The 21,269-nt window shown below is 62.4% G+C and overlaps 1 protein-coding gene across 1 annotated transcript in view; it reads right to left on the bottom strand.

Moving 5' to 3' along the window:
• The window catches only part of Fbln2 (fibulin 2), a 47,639-nt gene extending 34,567 nt beyond the window's left edge, over nt 1-13,072 (bottom strand). Inside the window, exon 1 of the mRNA XM_013010324.1 lies at nt 13,001-13,072. The gene's annotated coding sequence lies outside the window, so the exon portion shown is untranslated. The remainder of the gene's footprint in view (nt 1-13,000) is intronic.
• Nucleotides 13,073-21,269: the final 8,197 nt, after the last annotated feature.

The following is a 21,269-nucleotide window of genomic DNA, read 5'->3' as shown; positions in this document are numbered from 1 at the left end:
ACGTACTCGGGGTGCCTGGCCTGGCCGTGGCGTCTGGGGAGACGTACTCGGGGTGCCTGGCCTGGCCGTGGCGTCTGGGGAGACGTACTCGGGGTACCTGGCAGGAGCAGAGCCCCCGGCACTGCAGCCGCGGCTCTGAGACCCCAGACCTCCCCCATGAGCCTGCAGGCAGCCCCGCCCCATCCTCACAGCCCCAGCAAGCGCGCCCTGTGTGACTCCGTGTCCCTGACCCCACACACAACACAGACCCTGGTCAGGTCCCCTAGGACGTCCCTCCCTGCCTCTTGCCAGCCTGCCTCCCATCTGGCCGCGCCCAGCCTCGGCCCCTTCTCATCAATACTCCTGGGGCCTTCCTAACTACACAGTGCTGAGGCCTTGACCAGCCCACACACACACACACACACACACACACACACACCACTTGCAACAGATACAGGCTCCACATACCACCTGATTCAGTGGCCAGCTGCCCCCACCCCACCAGTGCCCACTGAAGTCATGGGGAAGGACTCTGTGCCCGTCCACCCCAGCCCAGGGCTCAGCCCCATGGCAGCACTCTTGCTTTTCAAGGCAAAAACCAGCTGCTTCTGTTTTAGACAACAGCGCGGACTGGCATCTCTGACCTGACCGGCATTTGTCACTCCACAAAAAAAAACAGCCACTTTTTTAAAGGTTTGGGAAGGAGAGGAAAAGGGACCAGAGCCTCTGCCGGCCCACCCCTCCCAGCGGAGCCCAGGCAGGGGCAGGGGTGAGGAGGGAGGGGCAGCAGGGGGCACGGCCTGCGGGCCAGGCCCCCGCCCTCAGGGCAGCGGCCATCCCCGGCAGTGGCCTTGGTGCCCGGCACGGCAGGTCAGCCGGCCCTGGCCGCGACTCCTCTGCGCCAGGCACCTTTAGGCGTTGAAGGCTGGACCTCCTCCGTGCCAGGCACCTGCAGGAGTGGAGCATTTACCATCCAGTAGGACGGACTGCCTGGTGCTCCCGCCGAACTGGGAATGGGGGACGCAGAAAGTGATTGCCAGTACGAGTCTGGGCAAGTGCTGGCAAGTGCGCTGAGAAGCAGGAAGAACGGGGCGGGGTGAGTGATGGTGGAGAGCCCCCTGCCCGCCGGAGACATCGGGTGAGGCATGGCGGGAGCCCCACGCCCGGCCCGCGAGGGTCACTGTGGGGGTCTGGGGGCCGAGGGGGGAGCTGATCCCAGTGGACACAGAGGCGAGGCAGGAGTCAGGAGAGAGGCCGTGTGCTGCGGGCACAGGCAGCCAGGGCTCCCCCCCCCCGCGCTGGGCCCCGGGGCTGCGCTCTGACCCAATCCCTGACCTTCCTGCAGCTGACTTTGGGCTCCGCAGGGGACAGAGGGGAAAGGGGGGAGCGTGGGAGCCGGTCCCCTCGGCAGAGCTGTGACGCAGCTGTCCTCCCCGGCGGCCGCAGGCGGGCCGGCGTGTCAGCCTCCCTTCTCACCCCCTGGACCCGTGGCTGTGACACCCGTAAGCTCCCTTCTCCCCACAGCCTGATGCAGGAAGCCCCCGGGAAGGGCAGCAGCACCCTACCTAGGGCAGGAAAGAGAGCCAGACACACTAAGGCCAAAACCACACCGTGCTCAATGCAAGCCGGCGCTGGCTAGACAGGAGACAGAACTGGACTGTGTGTGAAGAACGGACGGCGAGGGACGGAGGGAGGCCGGAGGGGCAGTGTGCTGGCCTGAGCAGTGTAACTGTCCCTGTGACTCTTCCAGTGCTCACCGGGCTTGGCCATGCCTGGCCAAGCCCCAGGCTCTGTGATTGGCTGACAGAGGCACGTGTGACCCAGCCTGACACAGAACCGTGGCTGGCCTGACAGGAGGGTGGCAGAAGAGAAGCCAGGAGCTGGCAGCCTCGCTCTGGTCTCTTGGGTGCCGAACACCAGGGAACGAGCCCAGCCCCCGGCCAGAGAAGCCGTGTGGATGTCCCCAACAGCCCAAAGCCAGGAGAAAACTCCAACGGCCCCTGCTGAGGCCACACAGGGCAGAGCAAAGATCCAGCCCGGCCCAGCCCCAGCGCCAGCCCCTCAGAAACTGATGGCCGGTACTGTGCTGAACCGGACGCAAGTGGAGGTGTCACTGTCTAGCACACGGGGCGGGGTGCTGAGGCAGGAGGTGCCCGGGGTGGGGGAGCAGGGCTTTGCGAGCCCCACCAGCTGTGGGGGGGCCCCAAGCCTGGACGGGGATGCTGGCGATGCGGCTCATTGGGAGGGGCTCTCAGGAGGAGGGAAAGAGAGGCCAGAGAGGGACCAGCTCACCAGAACAGGGGTCCAGCGAAGTCCAGCGGCAGCCCCGGGAGGAGGGGAGCCCCGCGGGTGAGGGGCGCACAGGCCTCCCTTCAAAGGAGCATTACCCGGTCATGGGACAAAGACCTGGGACAGATCGCGCAGGCATGGCGGGGTGACGTTTGTCCACCGAGGGCAAGCAGCGGGAGGAGGCACAGGTGTGGGCCGTTCGTAGCTGGGCACCAGGGCAAGTCCGTGAGGGGACCGGAGCCTGGCCCGGCCCCTGCAGCCACCCCGTCTGCCCACCCCAGGACACACAGAGCGTGGCCGCTCAACAGCGGGTCCCATGGCTTCGACCTCGGCAGGGAAGCATCTGCAGTGGCCTGGAAGCCCCCGAGGCCTGCAGAGGCAAAGACGCCCAAATGGAAACCGGTGTTGGAGCGGTGCCCTGAGGGTTCACACCTGTAACCCCACCTGTTCAAGGGCTGAGACGTGAAGATCAATGAGTGAAGCAAGCCCAGACAGACAAAGCCAAAAGACTCTTACCCCAAATAACCAGCAACAAAAGCCAGAACTGGAGGCCTGGTTCAAGCAGTGGAGCACCAGGTATGCGTGAAAAAGTCAAATGAGAGAGCAAGACCCTATGTGCAAGCCACAGTACTGGAGAAAAAATAGTAACAATAGTAATGGTATTTGATCTGGCCACAGTGCCTCAGACCTGTAAGTCTAGCTACTTGGGAAGCAGAACTCAGGAGAGCTGCAGTTTGAAGCAACCAAGTCCAAAACAGAAAAGCCCACGAGACTCCTCACCCAATGGCTGGGCACGGAGATCTATTTCTGACACACCAGTGACACAGGGAATCACAAACAGAAGGTCGCAATCCAGGCTGGCCGGGGTGTAAAATAAGACTTATCTCAAAAGAATCACCAGCACTGTAAGATGCGGTACACACGGCCGAGGCTATAGAGCACCCACCTAGCCCTGAGCTGAACCCCAGTATCACCAACAAACTATGGATGTGTGTGTGTGTGAGAGAGAGTGAGCTGGGAATCGGTGCAGGGTGTGTGTGTGTGTGTGTGAATGAGCTGGAAATCGGTGCAGGGTGTGTGTGTGTCTGTGTGTGTCTGTGTGTGTGTGTGTGTGTCTGTGTGTGTGAGAGAGAGTGTGTGAGAGAGAGAGTGAGCTGGGAGTTGTGGGCAGGCCCACAATCCCCGTCATATGGCAACCCACGGGTCCATCGATGGACGCATGGGTCCAGAAAACACAGTCTGTGCAGACAATGGGATGTGGCCCGCTGTGGGAGGGAGGCATTCTGATCCGGGTACAACCGCGTGGACAGGTCCGAGGACACTCAAAGGACACGAGGCGTGTGAGGTCTGTAGAGGGATCACGCTGAGGCGGCTTTGGGGATGGACAGTGGTGATGGCACGCGGGGCTGGGCACGCGCATGTCCCAGAGCCAAAAGTGAGCAGTCACGTTACAGGGAGAGAAAGGGGAAGGAAGCCCTGACAGGAGATGAGGGCCGCCCCCGAGGCCTGCCCTTAGTAGCCAGCTTCCTGGCAGCCAATGCCAAAAGGGAAATTAGAGGGTGACCCGGCGCTCCTTGTCTGATAAGAGGAAGTCATCTAGTTCCCGGGGGAGAATAGACCAGCTCTTGGCCTGCAGCGCCAGCCAGGACTTGGCTGCTGATGGGCTCATATTTATTATCACTTCCCCAGCCCGGCACAACGCCTAGCCACCGTCTGTCAGTGTCCAGGGATGCTGACTTCATCCACCCAGCTCTACCGATGAGGAAACCGAGGCCCAGACAGGGGGAAAAGAAACCCGCCAGGGTCACACAACCAGGAAATATGGCATGGGAATGCGGACCCGAGCCGCCAACAGCGCCCGTCCCTCCTGCCCACCCGGGCTGAGGGTGCGGGCTCGGCAGCAAGCGCCTGCCTAGCGATCGCGGGTGCTGGGACCAAACTCGGGGCCTCCAGAAATGAAAAGAAAGTACCGTAGTCCAAAGCCAGCGGCCATGTGCTGGTGGAGATGGGAAGCGGCAGCCTGTGGAAGCCATGGCAGCCTGTGGAAGCCATGGCCAGGAGGAGCAGTGGCAGCTGTCTGTGTGCAGAGTCCACATTCCTCTCGTGGCTGTGGATGGCGCGATTCTCTTAAAGACAAATGCCTGGTGCCTGGGCTGCAGGGCTCCGGAAGAGGCTGGCCATGGAGGGCAGGGGAGGAGGAACGCACAGAGCGGGCCTGGGGTCCCGTGGAGGCTGAGGAGGCCTCTGTATCCATGGTGAAGGGCTGGTGGCGCACGCCTGTAGTCCCGGCTATCCCAGTCTTGGAAGGCTTATGGGGAGGTAGGACTTGGGGCGCTGGGCACCCCATGCTCCTCATGTGCTTGTTGGCCACTGGAGTTTTCCTTCAGAGGGGTGAGCTCCTGAGAACACTGCAAAAACAAGCCCTCAAGTGTGACAGGACCCCCTCCCAGACCAGAAGGAGACGCGGTGGACTCTCGCGACTTCTCCGTAAGAGTTGGCCCTAGGTCTGTGGTCACTAATCGCAGGAGCAGCACAGGCAGGTGACAAATTACAGAGCTCGCTGTCCGTGACCTCTAATCAAACTCACAGAAAAGAAAATGTTGCTTTTGGCGCCGGCCCTTTCCTTCCCCGAGGAAGCGGTCCCGGGCGGACGGAGCCGGAGAAGCCGCCCTGCACCACGGACGCCAGTGTGCCCTCCCGCCACGGTGTCCCCAGCACCTCGCTCCTGTGTCTCAAGCAATGCCAGGGGGGCTGTGCTCCCCAGACCCCGGCGGGCTGTGCTCCCCAGACCCCGGCGGGCTGTGCTCCCCAGACCAGACCCCGGCGGGCTGTGCTCCCCAGACCAGACCCCGGCGGGCTGTGCTCCCCAGACCCCGGCGGGCTGTGCTCCCCAGACCCCGGCGGGCTGTGCTCCCAGACCGGACCCTGGCAGGGGACAGGGGCTAGCTCCAAACCATCCGGCACGCCCTCCGTCCAAGAACAGCCGTGTGGCTCGTGGGACACCTGCGTGGGACCCTCTGTCGCACCCCTCTTGCCATGGTGCCGCTCAGGGACGGACACAGCGGAGAGGCGATGGACGGGACCCCCCCTTCCCCCACTGCTGAAAATTAAAAACTAAAACTCCAGCCCACCTGAAACCCGTTTCAGAGCTGAGCTGGTGACAGGTGACCTAGCTTGTGGAAGCTGGCTCAGCCGGCTTGGTCACACTTTCTGTCCCTCACAAGCCAGCTTAGTAACAGATTCACGACGTCTGTCCCACTTGACAGTCTGTCTCATGGACTCCCCGCTGTGTGCTGGCCCTGGCCGAGGACCTGCGGTCCAGAGGAAGTAGAACCTCCCAAGGGGCATTCAGTCCTTGCTCCCCACCCTCTGTGGCCCACGCCAGCTCCGCACAGCCCTGCGACTCTGGTTCCCAAACCCTCATCTTGGCTTGTGTCCTTACCCCATGCAGAAACCTTTTCTCCTGAGATGCTCCACACCCAGGTCCCACCCATGCTTAGAGCCAGCCCCACAGGTAGGAAAATGCAAGAATGGCAGGCAAGTGGTGAGTGGATGGGGGGTGGGTGGGTGGATGGATGGATGGATGGATGGGTGGGTGGGTGGGTGGGTGGGTAGATGGATAGGTTCAGTGGATGGATGGGTGGGTGAGTAAATGGGTGAGTGGGTGGGTGGGAAAATGGATGGATAGAAGGGTTGGTGTCTAGGTGGGTAAGTAGATGGATGGGTCCACGGAGGGGATGGAGGGAAGGCCTGGGGGGGAGTGGCTAGCTGGGCGGGTGTCACATGGAGGATGGGGATGGAAGGCAAGGGGGGTGGGCAGAGGAACTGGCATGAAATGGGTGAATTGTGGATGGTTGACAGGCATGGGATGGCGGGTGGTAGGTGGAGGAAGGTGAGCAGGCGGCTGGGTGTGGGAGCTGTCAGTAAGCTATAGATGGACGGGGATAGGATGTGCAGGTGAGGGGCGAGCTCAGGGGTGAGGAGGGGCAGGGTGGAGGCGGGCAGGGGGTGAGGAGGAGTTGGAGGGTAAGGGGCAGGGGGTACAGAGCTAGAGAGAGGGTAGGAGGGAGGGAAGACGGAGCGTGAGCATGGGTTCCTGGACAGCCGCGGGCGGGGACAGCTGCGGACACAGCTGGAGGCCCGTGCGGGTAGCGGCTGGGAATGGGCCCTCCGTCATTTCTTCCCAGAGCCTCTGGAGACGCTCCCAGGGGCAGCACCTCAGACAGCTCCCTGCCCTGGGCAAGGGCGCTGGGAGCCGGGCCCTGAGCCTGAGGGCGCGTCACCCCACAGAGCCACTTCCCCGCGTGGCCACTGCAGAGGGGCGTGGCTCCCGCGCTGCGTGGACAGGAGGGAAGCACACGGGCTGGGGGAGACTGGCACATGGCCGCCAAGGCGGGGCTCCCTGCGATCACACACCGTCTAAGAGATGACCCCAGGCCCAGGGAAAGCAGGCCGCCTCCCCTCCCACGGCCGGGTGCACAGACGCGGGCCACGGTGAGGATGCTGGCTTCGCCCTGCCGGCTGCCAGAAGCAGAGGCTCACCTGGGGGTCCAGCCCACCCGTCCGCTGCCGCCCTGCCCATCGCTCTGCGTCCCCACGGCCTCCGGGGTCCTCTCCAGGCCCCTTCCTGGACCAACTCCTCTCAGCAGCCTGTCTGACGCCTGCAGCAGCCCTCAATGTCACCTGGAGGCCGGTGCGGCCTGGGACGGAGGCCCTGCCCTCTCCGCCATCACCTGTCTCCCGGGGCCAGCTTCCTGCTGACCGGGCCAGTCAGGGAGGCCATCCAAGGCAGGGGCTTGGTGGTCCCTTACCCCGCGCCCCAGCGCCAGGCTTGGTGCAAGGGACAGACAAAGCAGCTCTAGAGACAAGGCCAGAGACCCCCGGGACAGAGGAGAGACGGAAGCTTAGAGGAAGCCACACGGACCAGAAGGACAGACGGACAGGGATGGAGACAGGCGGGCGGGCCCCGTGGGCAGCACCCCAGTTCCTCAGCCCACATCTGGAAGACGCCAGCCAGGGAGCAGGCAGCTGCAGCTCCCCCGGGGTCTCTGCCGAGCCGGCCCCCTAATGTGTTTGCACGGGCCTGAAATTCAGGAATTTCTCGGGGCTGCCAGAGAGGTGTGTGAAGGCCGGCAGAGTCTGGCCCTGGCTGGCAGAGCTGCCTGGTGAGGGGAGCAGGGTCACGCCTACCGGGGTGTCGGAGCATGCAAAGGTGAGCTCCGTGCTCACCACCGAGCCCAGCACTCACGGGGCAGCATGGCAGCCCGCAGCCAGCGACCCACAGCAGTGAGGCTCTGCCAGCAAAATACCCCACCACAGCCACCTCTCAGCCAGGACAAGAGAAGAGGACTCCCCAGGGGACGTGAAAACCCCGCCGGGTCCCCAGCAGGCGGCCGGCGCTCAGGAAACGGCCAGCGTGGGAGAGGAGAGGCCCAGATGCCCCGTGGCTGGCACCGCGCATCGCCCGGCCCATTCCTTTGCAAAGGCTGTTCCTCTGCCAGACACACTGTTCCCTTTTCCAAGCTCCTGCTGGTTCCCAAAGACCCCGGGAACCCTTTCCCCAGAGCCCACCGCCTCCTCTGCCAGGCAAGGCCGCTGCCCGCGTCACGTGGGGTCAGTGCGGGCACTGTCATGGGCAGAGCCACGGCCCACTCTCCCCCTCACCCCCTAGATCAACGTGAACTGCTGCCGAGTGGAGTAGCAGCCGTCACGCGTGCAAGCGTGTCCCCACGTCCCAGCAGACCCCAGCCCTCCTCCCCAGGCACGCGTGGCAGGAAGGGGGGACGGGGAGGGGGGCATCGGCCTCTCCTGCCGGCCCTCCGGATACTCGGACCTCCTCTCACCCTGGGGCTGCCCTTTCCCACCCCACAGGCCTCTGAGGGTCAGCACCGCACACCTTCTCAGGCCCTGGTCTCCCCCTTGTCCTGGAGCCCCAGCTCCCTCCCCATCTAGACCCTGCCCTGTGTTGTGTCCCCCTCTCTCAGCCCATCTGTGGACACATGCGGGGAGCCCCAGAAAACGCCCTGTCATCAGTGACCCTCAGAGGGGCCTGTCCAAGCCGGCGAGAGTGGGGGCGCGGGTGATGGCCGGGCTCCTGGGCGGGCTCTGGGCGCGGGGTACCCCAGCATCCCGGGTGCTGGCGTGACGCTGCTCACACCCACGCGGGCTCTTCTCACACACACGTGTGTGTGTGTGCGCACACGGCAGGGCTGGGCCCTGGGCCCGGGCCACAGGCGCAGCTGGACTGCGGCCCTGCCTCACGCGCGCGGTGTCTGTCCGTGGGTCTGAGGGTTTGGGCTGTGGCCCCTGTCACAGCCGTGGTGAAAGGTCTCCACACCCCGTATTGCCAGCCCAAGCCGGGGCCCTTCCGCAGCAGCGCCAGCATCGCGCCCTCGCCCCGGCTACTCCCCAACAAAGCGCGGGTCCCCAGCCTGCCCCCGCCACCCCATGACCAGGGAGCGGAGGTCAGACAAAATTAATTTGCTTTCTAAGATAAGCAGGAAACAGATAAGGGGCACTGGCAGCTCCCAGGCCTGAGCCCTGAGCCTCCACGCCAGGGGCCCAGACACTGCCTGAGAAACCAGAGAAGAGTGGGTCTCCAGTGAGTGTGTGTGTGTGTGAGTGTGAGTGTGAGTGTGTGTGAGTGTGTGTGTGAGTGTGTGTGAGTGTGTGTGAGTGTATGTGAGTGCGTGTGAGTGTGTGTGAGTGTGTGTGTGAGAGTGTGTGTGTGAGTGTGTGAGAGTGTGTGTGAGTGAGTGTGTGAGTGTTAGTGTGTGAGTGTGCGTGTGTGTGAGTGTGTGTGTGAGTGTATGTGTGTGTACACGCACACATGCATGTGAATGTGTGTTGGGGATGTGTGTGTCTGTGAATGAGGAAGCAAGCCTGTGTGCATTGTGTGTCTGTGTACCTCAGTGTCTTCTTATGCATGTGTGTGCCTCTTTGAGTATGTGTGCATGCCCAGGGAGTGTGTACCTCTTTGTGTGTGTGAGGTTGTGTCTCCAGATTGCAGCCCCAGTGCCCTGACCTGGGGTCTCAGCACCCTCCCCCTCCCCCCCACGTACCCACCGCCCCAGGGATCGCTGCTCAAGGTAGGCTCACAGACCTCGGGGCCAGGAAGGACTGTTCCCACTGGTTCCAACTCTTGACTCAAAGCAGAACGGACTTCCTTGAGAGCCCATGTGGGACCAGGAAGGGGGCGAGTGCTGGGGGGGAGGCTCCAAGGTGAGCAAGGGGGGGCAGAAGAGTGGACACTGGAGGCCTCAAGGCCAGCCGGCCCCAGTCACAGGGCAGAGGGCAGAGGGCGGGCGGGCCCAACTCCAACAACGGTGCCACCCCAGTGACAGTAAGACCATGACAGGAGAGAAAGGCCACGCACACGCGGTCCACAAGACAGGACCCCAGCGCTCTCCTCCCAACAGCAGGGGCGAGGGGACCGGTGGGCACTGCCCCCGCCCAAGCTCCCGATGGGGAAATGGAGGTCGGTCCAGGCCCAGGCAGCGGCCCAGACAGGCCTGGCCTTGTCCCTCCCTGCACACTCCCCCGGGCCGCGGGCCCCTTCTTCCATGCGGGCGTACCCGAGGTTGGCAGAGCCAGGGCGGCCTCCTCACCCAGCGGCCAGCGGAGGCAGGGCAGGGCCGGGGCCTCCCGAGACGTGCTGCCCCCTCCCCCCTGCAGCCGGCATGGGGGGTGGCACATTTCTCAGCAGCAATCAGGCCTGGGCAGGGCTGCCCCGGCCCACGGAGGACAATGCAGCCGCGCTCATAAAACCCGGCTCCGGCCGCCAGGAAGGAAGTTACCTCCCAGACCTGTGCTTTCTTTGCCACAATGGTCATTGGGAGGAAGAGAGGGGCATGCCTGTAGCATTTCCAAATTACAGTTACAGGAGAACAATGAAGCCCGTGACGCACGGCAGACCAGAATGGCCCAGGGAGCCAACGGAGTTGGATGAGCTGGTGCTCTCCCCTCCCCGCACTGGCTGACACACACTCAGTTTCCCTTCCCCACACCCGCCCCCTCCCAGGCCTCTTGCCTGCCATCTTGCTCCCCCCCCCCAAGCTCACCCCCAGGCCTGGGCTATAAAGCCATCTCACAGGCCTGGCCTGTCCGTCTCCTGCTGAGAACACACTGAGCCTGTCCATCACCAATGTTCAGACCAGAGTTTGCCCCCCCCCCAGCGGCTCCCTGTGCTGGACGGGTCTGCATAGCTCCCCCAGGGCCCTCGGCCTGGCTCACACCGGCAGGACCCTGAGGTCACAAGCCCCCCCCCCAACAATGGTAGTCACGAATGTGAGGGATTTTTTTTAAACCATCTTAAAACCCACCAGTGGGGTTGGAGGCATGCCTCGGTGGTAGAGCGCCCGTCTAGCAAGTGCAAGGTCCGGGGTACCAACACCAGCACCTCCTCCCACACCCTACCAAATAAACTCGCCCATGGACGTCCATCCACCCACTCTACTGTAGGTTGATGTCCTGTTTGGGGATTATTTGCTGGGAATGGAGCCCAGAGTCTAGCTATGGGCTGCCTGCCACTCAGGCATGTCCAAGTCTGACATGAGCAAACCTGGTCTTCAGGCAACAAATTCCCAGGAAGCCATGTGCCACAGAGCCACTTAGCTTACATAAATGAAGCCACATGCAGCGAGCAGACTGGAGAGAGAGGGGACTCAGAATAACACAACGGCTGCCACAGCACCTGCCACCTAGCAAGCATCTGCACAAGGAAACAGGAGCTGTCCCTCTCCGCATGGCGCCTCATTTACCACAGCCAGCCGGGTTCAAGGAAAAGATGTGCATGGCCCACACCTCTGAATGGAATGACACCCCACAGAGCTGTTCAGAGCGGGGCCTTGATGGTCCCTGGACTGTGTGTGCTCACCCAGAGACTCGCTGTGCCCATCTGGCCGTGGGGGCCGTGGCGAAGGTGCAGGAACCCTGCCGGGTCTCAAGGGATTAAGAGCATCCTCCTAGGTCACGTGGGCAGACGCGTACAGTATTCCCCAGAGGCACCACAGTTTCACCAGCCTCTGTCACGCCGTGACCCTCACTGAGCGCACACTGAGCGTCTGTTGTGAACTAGGTTCAGGGGCTCCCTGGGAGGCCTTCCAAAGCCAGCAGGGGCCTGACTCACACCCATGCGCTTTTCCTTCTGGGGAGACAGACCTCAGCCCACAGCCCAGTGGAAAGAGCGTCGGCCACCATCTCAGAGCCCTGACAGCACACTGTTCCCGCGAGGCTCTGCGTGGTGGGAAGCTTCCCCAGACGCCACGAAGTCAGAGCCCCGTGGTCCCCACGCCCCCGGGAGCCTGGCGGAGGGCCGGGTGGGGACGGCGACCCCACGTGCCCCGGCCCGGGCCCCGGAGGCCGCAGGCCATCTACGCCGTCCAGGCCCTCCAGGGCCTGCGGCTCCCCAGCCAGCCGAGCTCGTGATGTTTCCAGAGAAGACGGAAATCCGGGCTTTTGTGTGAAACTTACCAATGTGTAAATGCTGGCAGCTAATTAGATTTTTTAAAATAATACTAGCAGGGTGAGAGCCAAACAAAACACCCAGGGCCAGCCACAGCCGGGGCTGGCGGGCTGCACCTCGGCATGGGGAGCTTGGACGCCATCCCCTGCCCCGACCCCACCCCCTGGCAGGGCCGGGAAGCCCCAGAGCCTCTGCTCCCTCCTGCCCCTGGGCCCTCACCCCCCCCCCACCAAGTGCTCAGCCGCAGCTCGCACCGGCTCCCGCTCTGGGCCAAGCCCGGGAGCCCCTCTGCTTCCCCACAAGTCACGGGGATCCCCTGTGACGCTCCGGACCGCACCTCCGCAAGAGCTCTGGCTGGGAGACCAGCACCCCGGCCACCCTTCCCTTCTCCACGCCCGGTCAGTCGGTCGGTCACAGCGACACCTGCTGGCTCAGCGCGGCTCAGCGGCCCCAGCGACTCCCAGAGCCCAGAGTGGAAGCTGGAAGGCGCTCACTCCTAGCGCTCCAATGCCGTTAAAGGAGGGGAAGCTGGGATGCCAGGGGAGCCGTGCCCAGCCCGCACCCTGCACCCCACAGTCCCCTCCCCCCGCAGGGGCTTCCTCCCCTCCCTGAGGCTGGGGCTCCTGGCCGCCGTGGGGGGGTGCGTGGCCCGCAGGCTGGGGCTGTGTGTGGGCGACACCCACGTGGGACTGGTGTCTGTGTGTGTTGCGCGTGCATGCACAAGCAAGACTCGCGTGTTTGATAGAGGGGGATGCGTGACTGCACGGGCGTGTGGATGGAGAGTGTGTGTGTGTGAGAGTGTGTGTACAGGACGGAGAAGCCCCCAGTGTGAGGAGCCCCCCATGGCCTGGAGATGCGCTTGCAAGAAACTCTGCCTGCCGACGGGTGAGAACCTGGGTCTCCCATTCCCTCCCTCCCTCCGTTCCTCGCTCCCTCCCTCCCTCCCCACTCCCTCCCTCCTGGGTGACCCCAGCCCCGTGGGGAGGGACAATTAGGTGGGGAGGGACAATTAGGATGAGGTTCCCTGGGGGACAGGGCTAGAGGTGGATGGTCAGCTCTAAGGTAGAAGGGGTGGCAGACCTGAGGGGTGGGGAGACCCCGAGACCTGGGGGCTGGCTGCACATGGGGAGCAGGGAACGCCGGCATGTCCATCTGTCCGTCCATCGTCCGTCCGCCCACCCATTGGTCTGCAGAACCGTGGGCATGCAAGGGTGCGGGCTGCAGGGAGCCACGCAGGGGGCGCCGGGCGCAGAGCTGAGGGGCACTCACCAGGCTGCGGTCCACACACCCACGTCCGTCCGTCCGTCCCTCTGCCTGCCCAGCTGCCGCCGTGGTGTGGAGAGCCAGAGCCCAGAGCGCCGGGCTGCTCAGCTCCGGTGGGGACAGGGTGGAGGCGGGGCGCCAGGCAGGGCCCCTCCAGCCTCCGCCCCTCCCGGCCTCCGCCCCCAGCCAGGACTCCCCCGCCCCTCCCGGCCTCCGCCCCTCAGGCGGGGCCTGGGATCCCCTCTCAGGAGGCGGTGACCCTGCGCTGCTGCTCCTAGCCAAGATGCTGGAAGCCAGGCCCAAGGCCACCCCTGGATGGTGGCGGCGGAGCTCCCCCCACCCCCCGCTGCGATCCCGGCCCTGGTAGGGCTTTGTGTGCTGGGTGTGTTGCACGGGGTGGGCCGGGAGGAGGGGCCCTGGGGGGCTCTGGCCTGGTCATCCCCGCCAGCCTACACCTTCTGTCCGCCCTCTGGTGGACTGGGCTGCCTGGGGCCTAGGCACGTGCTGCTGGGGGGTAGGCCTGTTGGAGGCCAGGCCCAGATGGACCCCGCCGCCACACAGGGCCCTCAGCTCTGGGGCCCGCAGCCCGGGCAGCCTGGGCTGTCCATTTCCTTGGCTACCTCTGCTGCTTGTTCCACCCACGGTGTAGCCTCTGCCGCGCCCCGTCCCCTCCAGCCTGGCCTCACCTGAGTGGTTCACTCCTGTTCACAGGAGGACTGGGGACCCGGGCCTGGGAACACAGGGCGGGACAGACTGCAAGCCCAGATCCTTCCTCCCCAGGGACTCTGCAGCCCTGTCCCGCCCTCCCCCCAGCAGAGCCAGGGGGACAGCCCCATCTGGTTCCCGCTCCCCACCACTGGGGACCAGCCAGCCCCTGTAGGAAGGCTCTCGGCAAGCAGCTACCTGCCAGCACCTTCTTCCTGGCTAAGGGCCAGTCCCAAGCCCCCAGGAGCAAAGCCCAAGCAGTGCCACCCATGGCTCATTCCAGCACAAAGGTAGCCCAGCTACCGGCGGTGTGGCCTGGGCCCCAAATTCAGTTCCATCCCTAGCACCCCTCAGGGTCCCGGAGGCCAGTCCGGAGCGGAGGCCGGCTGGAAAATCCTCCCACCTGCGGCTGACTAGCATTCATCCTCTCCCCTCCTTGTTTCCCCATCCATTCCTGCTTATTCTCCAGGGCCTTTGCACATGCTGTTTCGTGGACCCCCCCCCCCCCCCCGCCATGCCCACGCTGGCTCATCTTTGTACTGTAATGCAGCAGCTGACAGGTCCTCACTCCAAGGAAGCCATCTGAGGCCCCAGGAGAGGAAGCCGCTGCCCCTACCTGCTGCGAGGCTTCTCTTCAGAGCCCTTGTCATGACTGACTGTCGAATTCACTTGCAAATGACGGTGGTCAGATTGCTGGTGATTAAGACCTCTGCCACCCGTGGGACTTTGCAAGTAGCTTCCCCTCTCTGAGCCTTGATTTCCTCCATCATATAAAACAAGCGTGACGTCCGGGCCTGGCTCCGTGTGTGGGGAGAGCCAATGAATAGAAGCCTAAAGGGGTTTGGAATGGGGTTTCACCCAAAGGGAGGACGCGGAAAATATCTGATGAATGATAACCACCGAACCCTTCCCCTGCCTGATGGGAAGGTGGCCGGGATGGGCAGAGGGGCAGCGGGCACAGAGCCACTCGCTGCCGGGTGACCTGATGCCCGGGCCCAGGCAGGAGAGAAGAGACAAGACTGAGCTCCACTTTATCCGGAGGAGCCGGGCCTGGCTGGCTTTCCAGCAGATTAAGCTGAGGCGCTGCCCAGCCTCTGTTATTTGAGCCGGAGATGCAGCCCAGGCGGCTGCTCCCCGCCTGGGCCCAGCCAGGTCTCTTACGACAGGCAGAGTACACAGAGTGTGTCACCCACCAGGAATCTGGGGCCCAGGGCCTGGCTGTGGAGGACACTACCGGCTGATCAAGCCAAGACATGTCACCGTGGGCAGCGGAGTCATTCACATCAGTGGCCATGTCTCACCAGCCCCCTGGCGCTGAGGTGCTACTGGCCACAGACTCACCCACACCACCCGGTGAGGCCAGAGGGGAGGAGACAGCCGGATGGCCTTCCGGGGGGCTGCGTCCCCATGAGACACCCACATCTCCAAGCCCCAATCCAAACATCTGAGAAAGGAGCGCAGCCCTAACCAGACCCCACACACCACCAGCTAAAGGCTTAGGAGCCTGGGCTCGGGGACCAGACGGCCTGGGGTTCAAGCTACCTCGGCCTGTGTGAGGCCAGCCCCTGGGTGCCCCCTCTGGCCTTCATACGCCCATGTGTAAAATGGAATCTGTCTCAGCCGGTTGTCTGGGAGTTGAGGTGATTGATCGGGCTGGCCAGCCACAAGCTCACCGGCAGTACAGTTGCTGTGGGCATTCATTCCAGACCATCTAAGCCACTCAAGGCATGGGGGGTCAGAAGGGAGGACATGATCACATTGTCCCTGGGAACCAAGCTTGGGGACAGGGGGACAGAGCCAGCAACATGGCCCCAACTCACTTTGGCTTGGATGCCAGTTGATGCCCCCCAAAGTCTTATACTGGGGATTTGCTTCAGGTAGTGGAACCTTCCAGAAGTGGGGCCTTGTGGAAGGTGGTTAGCTCCTGGGGGCACTGTCTTCAGGAAGAATTCCTGTCCTTTCCCCAGGACCCAGCCTAGTGGCCATGATGAGAGCGGGTTGTTTGCACAAAGAGCAAGACAGGCCGCTGACTCTGGCTTCTTGTCCTGCCAGGGGATCTCTACCTGCGTGGGTCCTGGAGCCTCCCAAACCTGAGCCAAATCAGCCTCTTTTCTCTGTAAGGCACCCAGCCTCAGGGATTTTGTCCTAGCAACAGAAACGGGACTGAGACGATACTCCCAGACATGGGAGCGTCCTGCCCGGCGGGACAGCCTGCTGTCCTGCTGCGCACCCCAGACCGGAGCTTTGTGACAGCCGTAGCGTCCCCGGGGATGGGTATTTACCCAAAACGCCAGTGTCTAGACGCTACTCCAGAACAATGAAATCCACATCTCCAGGGAGCGTTTTTCTCTAATCCTCAGCTGACTGATTTTGAAAAACAGTAGTTTGGGGAGAGCCTCCCCGTGTCCTTCTCCTCTGTCCCTCCCCCAAGGGACGGGAGACCGTGAGAACGAGGACACAGGCCAGCCATGAAGCCAGGGGCGGGCAGGAGGTGAAGATTTGAACATGCGCAGGGCTGTGGCCCAGAGCTCCCCCCGCCCCCAACAATTTACCCACCCAGACCCAATCCCTGCACCGAACCCCCAGTGAAAAGCTGACTAGTCACTAGGAGCTTCCCTGACCCCCGCCTTCTATCCACGAACCTCATTCCACCCTCTCCACGCCCGGCCCTCCCCACCGCTCAGGCAAGAATCACACTGTGGAAGCTTCCGCTCCACACTGTGAGGCTGCCGCTCCCAGGCTCCCCGGTGGGCAAGCCCAGGAACGTGCCAGACCGTGGGATGGAGCGGAAGTGAGGGGAGAGGAGACCCCTTCCTTCCCCCCACCACCTGGAAGCCGCCAGGTACCAGCCATGCTCGGCTATAAAGTGCAGGGCAAATGTCCTCCGGCGTTCCCCCGCGACTTGCCCAGAAGGAGCCCGAAGCATCCTCATGCAACCCACTAGGCCACAGGTCTCTCTGTTCCAGCAGCCTCCCCTGAGCCGACCGAATGGACATGTGGCCCCATTTTCTTGCTAAGAAGCCCTAGACAGGTGCTATGTGCCATGCCCTGCTCAGGCCCTGGGGAGACTGGTCCAGGCTGCACGTCACGGTCTGCCTCTGCATGCGCCCGGTCTCCAGCCCTCGCAGCGCCTCTCTTCTCTGCTCAGGATCCGCACGGATCACCTGGGTGGAGGGCACCTTCCCTCCCCAGCCGGGCTCCAGGCTGAGGTGAGGCCAGCTGGAGGCAAGGCCCCGGCTCAGGGGAGGGGGTGTGCGCAGCCAGGCCCTCTGCCACAGGGCAGCGTGTGCCTGCGCCCCAGCTCTGCCTGCAGCCAGGAGACTCAGCAGGAGGACCAGGACGCCGAGACCACCCAAGCAGCCCTGGTGACAGGATGTTTGGCCATCGGATTATAGCTCAGCCTGAACCGGCTCCTTCCCGCGTCTCTCTTCCAGAAGCCCAGAAATGCCTCTGGAAGCTTCCACCCATATGAGCTGCTATCTCATTCTGAGTTGGTTCTTTGGTTTGAGGATTTGGCCCATGGGAGCTGGAGTCTCTTATACCCAAGCTCTGTGACCAGGAGCAAGGCCGGCCCGTGGGTCTACTCCGGAAAGCACGGCTGCCTGCCCCACACCTGGCTGGCTGACCAGACCTCTTCCAGTGGGGTTCAACCTCTGAGGACCCCAAGTATACAGCTCTGGATTCCCTTTAAGGCTGGTGTTTTTCACACACACACACACACACACACACACACACGCTTAATGCACAGCTGAGCCAACAGCATCCCCCTCCATGCCCCGGGCTGGGGGGCAGGCCGCAGGTGTGGGAGGGACTGAAGCGCGCAAAGAGGGTGCATGGAAAGAAAGAGGAGGTGGGCGACGCGGTCCTCCTTTTCCTCCCCGCTCCCAAGTTCTCTGCTTACTCCAGGAACGCTGCCCAGCCTGACACCTCCCGTCTGGGAACGGTCAGCCCTGCCTCCCGCGGCCCCGCTCCGCTCCGTGGTGACTCACGCAGCCCAGCCTCTGCCTGGCCTGATGGTCCCTGGCACTTCCCAGATGTTCGGGTCACCCTGGAGCAGACTTGGCCCAGCCTGGATGAGGGGTGGGGAGGGGTGCTGGAAAAGTTGGCTGAGGGGCACAGAGCCCCTTCCCTCCAGAGCAGCCCAGAAAGGGAAAGGCCTTGCCTGAGAGCACACAGCAAAGCCCCAGTGGGCTAGAAGAGTTAGCCCAGAGATAGGCAGCCTGTCTTGCTTACTCTGAGCCTCAATTTCTCCATCTGAGAAATGGGAAAGTCTGGTTGTGATTTTGGTAAATTGCAAAACACGTGTAAGCTGAGTACTTACTTGCTCACACCTGTAATCCTAGCTACTCAGGAGGCTGAGATCAGAGAACTGGGTTTGGAACCAGCCTGGGCAGACAAATCCAAGAAACTTAGTCTCTAATTAATCAGAAAAAGGTTGAAAGAACTGTAGCTCAAATGGCAGAGCAACAGCTTGGGCTTGTGAAGCTCACACCTGTAATCCTAGCCATTCAAGAGGCTGAGTCTAAGGATTGTAGTTTGAAGCCAGTCCCGACAGGAAAGTCCATGAGACTCTTTCCTCCAATAAACTACCCCCAAAAAGCCAGCAGTAGAGTTATGGCTCAAGTGGTAGAGGGATAGCCTTGGACAAAAAAAGCTCAGGGCCAGGCGCCAGTGGCTCATGCCTGTAAATCCTTACTACTCGGAGGCTGAGATCTGAGGATCTCTATTCAAAGTCAGCCGGAAAGTCTGTGAGATTCTTATCTCCAGTTAATCAATTAAAAAGCTGGAAGTGGAGCTGTGGCTCAAGTGGTAGAACACTAGCCTTGAACAAAGAGGAGCCCAGGGACAGCTCCCAGCCCCTGAGTTCAAGCCACACCACTGACAAAAAAGAAAAAAAAAAAGAAAATATTGCTCAGGAACCATGCCCAGGTCAGGCACAGGCACACACACACACACACACACACACACACACACACACACACACAGTAAAATACATTTACAACATTCAATACTGGCAAATCTGTCTTCCCAAGATAATCTCTTCCAACCACTTTTGTTTTACACAAATGGATGAATGAACATGTGCGTGAATGAATGTGCATGTATGTCTGAACGCGTGCAAGTGAGTGTGTGTACATGAATGTGTGAGCGCACGTGTGAGTGTGTGGACATACGTACCACGAGTGAATCCGTGGGTAAGTGTCTACGTGCAACGAGCCTCTACATGAGCCAGTGCAGGCACAGAGTGGGCACTGGCGGGCAGACCGCGGTTTTCACACTGTGTTTTCTCGTGTGATTACCGTGACCAGTTTTCTACATCAGTGGCACAGATCGTTGTCACTGTGGGCACAGCAGCACGGCACCCCAGCTCATCCTCCAGAGATGACTCCCATCATGTTTATTATAAAAAGTGACTTGAAGCTGGCACATGTCGATAATCCTCGCCTCTCAGGAGGCTGAGATCTGAGAATTTCGGTTCAAAGCCACCCATGGCAGGAAAGCCCATGAGACTCTTATCTCCAATTAACTATCCCCCCCCCCAAAAAAAAGCTGGAAGTAAAGCTGCGGCTCAAGTGGTAGAGCATACACCTTGAGCAAAGGAAGTTCAGTGACAGTGCCCAGACCTGGAGTTCAATCCCCAGGACCCACACAACAAAAAAGAAAATAAAGTGATCTGAAGAGTGCTCTTGTGTCTGGGTTTGGAGCCCCTGTCCATCTCCAGGAAGTTGCAAGGACCAAGAGCCCAAGAGCCTCTGGTCTCTAGGGCCAAAGGTGGCACTGACCTCCTCCGGCCCACGCCAGTGCCATTCCTCCACCCCAGCCTCAGTCCCGGGGTCCGCGGGGAACAGGTGCTGTGGCTGTCCACCGGCTTGGCTTTGCAGCTAGCGCCCCTGAGATCTGGCGCGCGCCCTTGGGTTTGCCCTGCCGCCCGGGCCGGCCCTCTGTCATCTCTAAGAATTCTCTGGATACGCGAGTGTCCACCATTTCTCTGCCAGGTACCCAACGCAGGCACCTGTCCCCACCCCGCGTGGAAACGTCCTTGCGTACGGAATCTTTGTTTAACGCGGTGGAGACAGATCACCTGTTCTTTGTGTTCTCCAGCTCCGGACTGCGTGGAATGGCTTCCCCGGCTGACTAGAAACAGGAGCACCCGCTTCCCCTGCTTCCATGCGTTCCCTGCCCCTGTCCCTCCATCCTCTCAGCCGCCGTGCCCCTTACCGCTCACCGGAGCCTTTCTGGCCCCCTCACCCACCCAGCCCAGGCCGGGAGGACCAGCCTGGGGGAGGGTGGGATGTTCCAGGAATCTCCTTCCAGAAGCCCCTTCTAGAAACGGGATGGGAGAAACCTCCCATCCTGTCTCCAGGGTCCTCGCAGCTGCCCAGGCAACCGACCCCCCCCCCTGTCCGCAGGGCGGACCCCCCCATCCGCAGGCCCTGCCCAGCAGGAGCCCCCCACGCCCAGCCCTGCCCAGCAGGAGGTTTCCCAGTGTCCCTGTCAGCGGCCGAAGCCTCAGGAGCTGTGCCAGGCTCCCAGCCCCTTCTGCCCACAGTTCTCCTCTCCTCACTCAGCACCAGCGTCAGAGCCGCGCTGTGGCCATAGCGGCTCCCCGCCACCTTCTGCCCTGTCTAATCTGGCTCAGCAGCAGCATCACCATCCAACTCACAGCAGCGGGCAGCCTGTGGAGGCCATGTCCCCACCCCTGCCCTGCGGGCTGGCCAGCGTGTCCCCACCTGGCAGGTGGCCAGCTGAGGGGTCAGACCCCAGTCCTGCTCACTCTGAGGGGTCCCCAGGGCTCCTCAGTACCAGCTCCCTCCCTCCAGGCTCTGCCCAGCAGGCTCAGCTATCCCATAGCCACTGAAGCTGGGGTGGGGGCTGGGGATGCTGAGGATGTGGCTCGGCCCCTCCTCGGGGAGAGGGTGAGGCCCTCGGCCAGCTGAGCCCCAGGAAGGAGAGGCAATGGGGTGCACCTGTGTTGTGAGGAGTCTTCCTCACGTGGAGATGAAGCCTTTCTTGGGGTTTCTGGAGGGGAGTGGTGGCTTGGGGTGATGCGTCAAAGCCCCGCACACAGTGGCCCCTCAGCCCCACAAGCCGGCTCGGCGACCACGGGCAGGTGTGCCCACCTGTCCCGGGCCTCTCTCTGCCCCACGTGGCCGTCTGGTCTCTTTCCGGCCTACTGGAGGCGGCCTCCCCTCTCTCCTCCTCACCAAGCCTCTGGTAAGGCGCAGGCAGGAAACCCACCCCTGACCACGCGGGCCAGCTGGCTCCAGCCCTGGAAGCAGGAATGTCCCCAACAAGCTGAGCTTTGAACCTTCATCTCTGTTGGCCAGCCTGGGCTCCTGGACAGGCCCAGGGTCTGAGGCCAATCCCGGCTGCACACCCCACCCTCTGCTCCCCTGATCTCTCGTGGCCTCGGCACCCGTCCACCCCCATTCACACAGGGGTGCCAGAGTATGTGGGGACAAACAGGCCACAGCTACCCCGATAGATACCTCAGCTCGGGGTCCCGGCTGGCACTCAGGAGCCTGAGGGCCTGGAGAAATAGCCTCCGGGAAAATAACTGCCTGTCTCT

This window comes from Dipodomys ordii, unplaced genomic scaffold, assembly GCF_000151885.1.
Source record: "Dipodomys ordii isolate 6190 unplaced genomic scaffold, Dord_2.0 Scaffold12, whole genome shotgun sequence".
NCBI lineage: Eukaryota > Metazoa > Chordata > Mammalia > Rodentia > Heteromyidae > Dipodomys > Dipodomys ordii.
The sequence above is the reverse complement of the archived record's forward strand: the minus strand, read 5'-3'. Positions and strand labels throughout refer to the sequence as shown.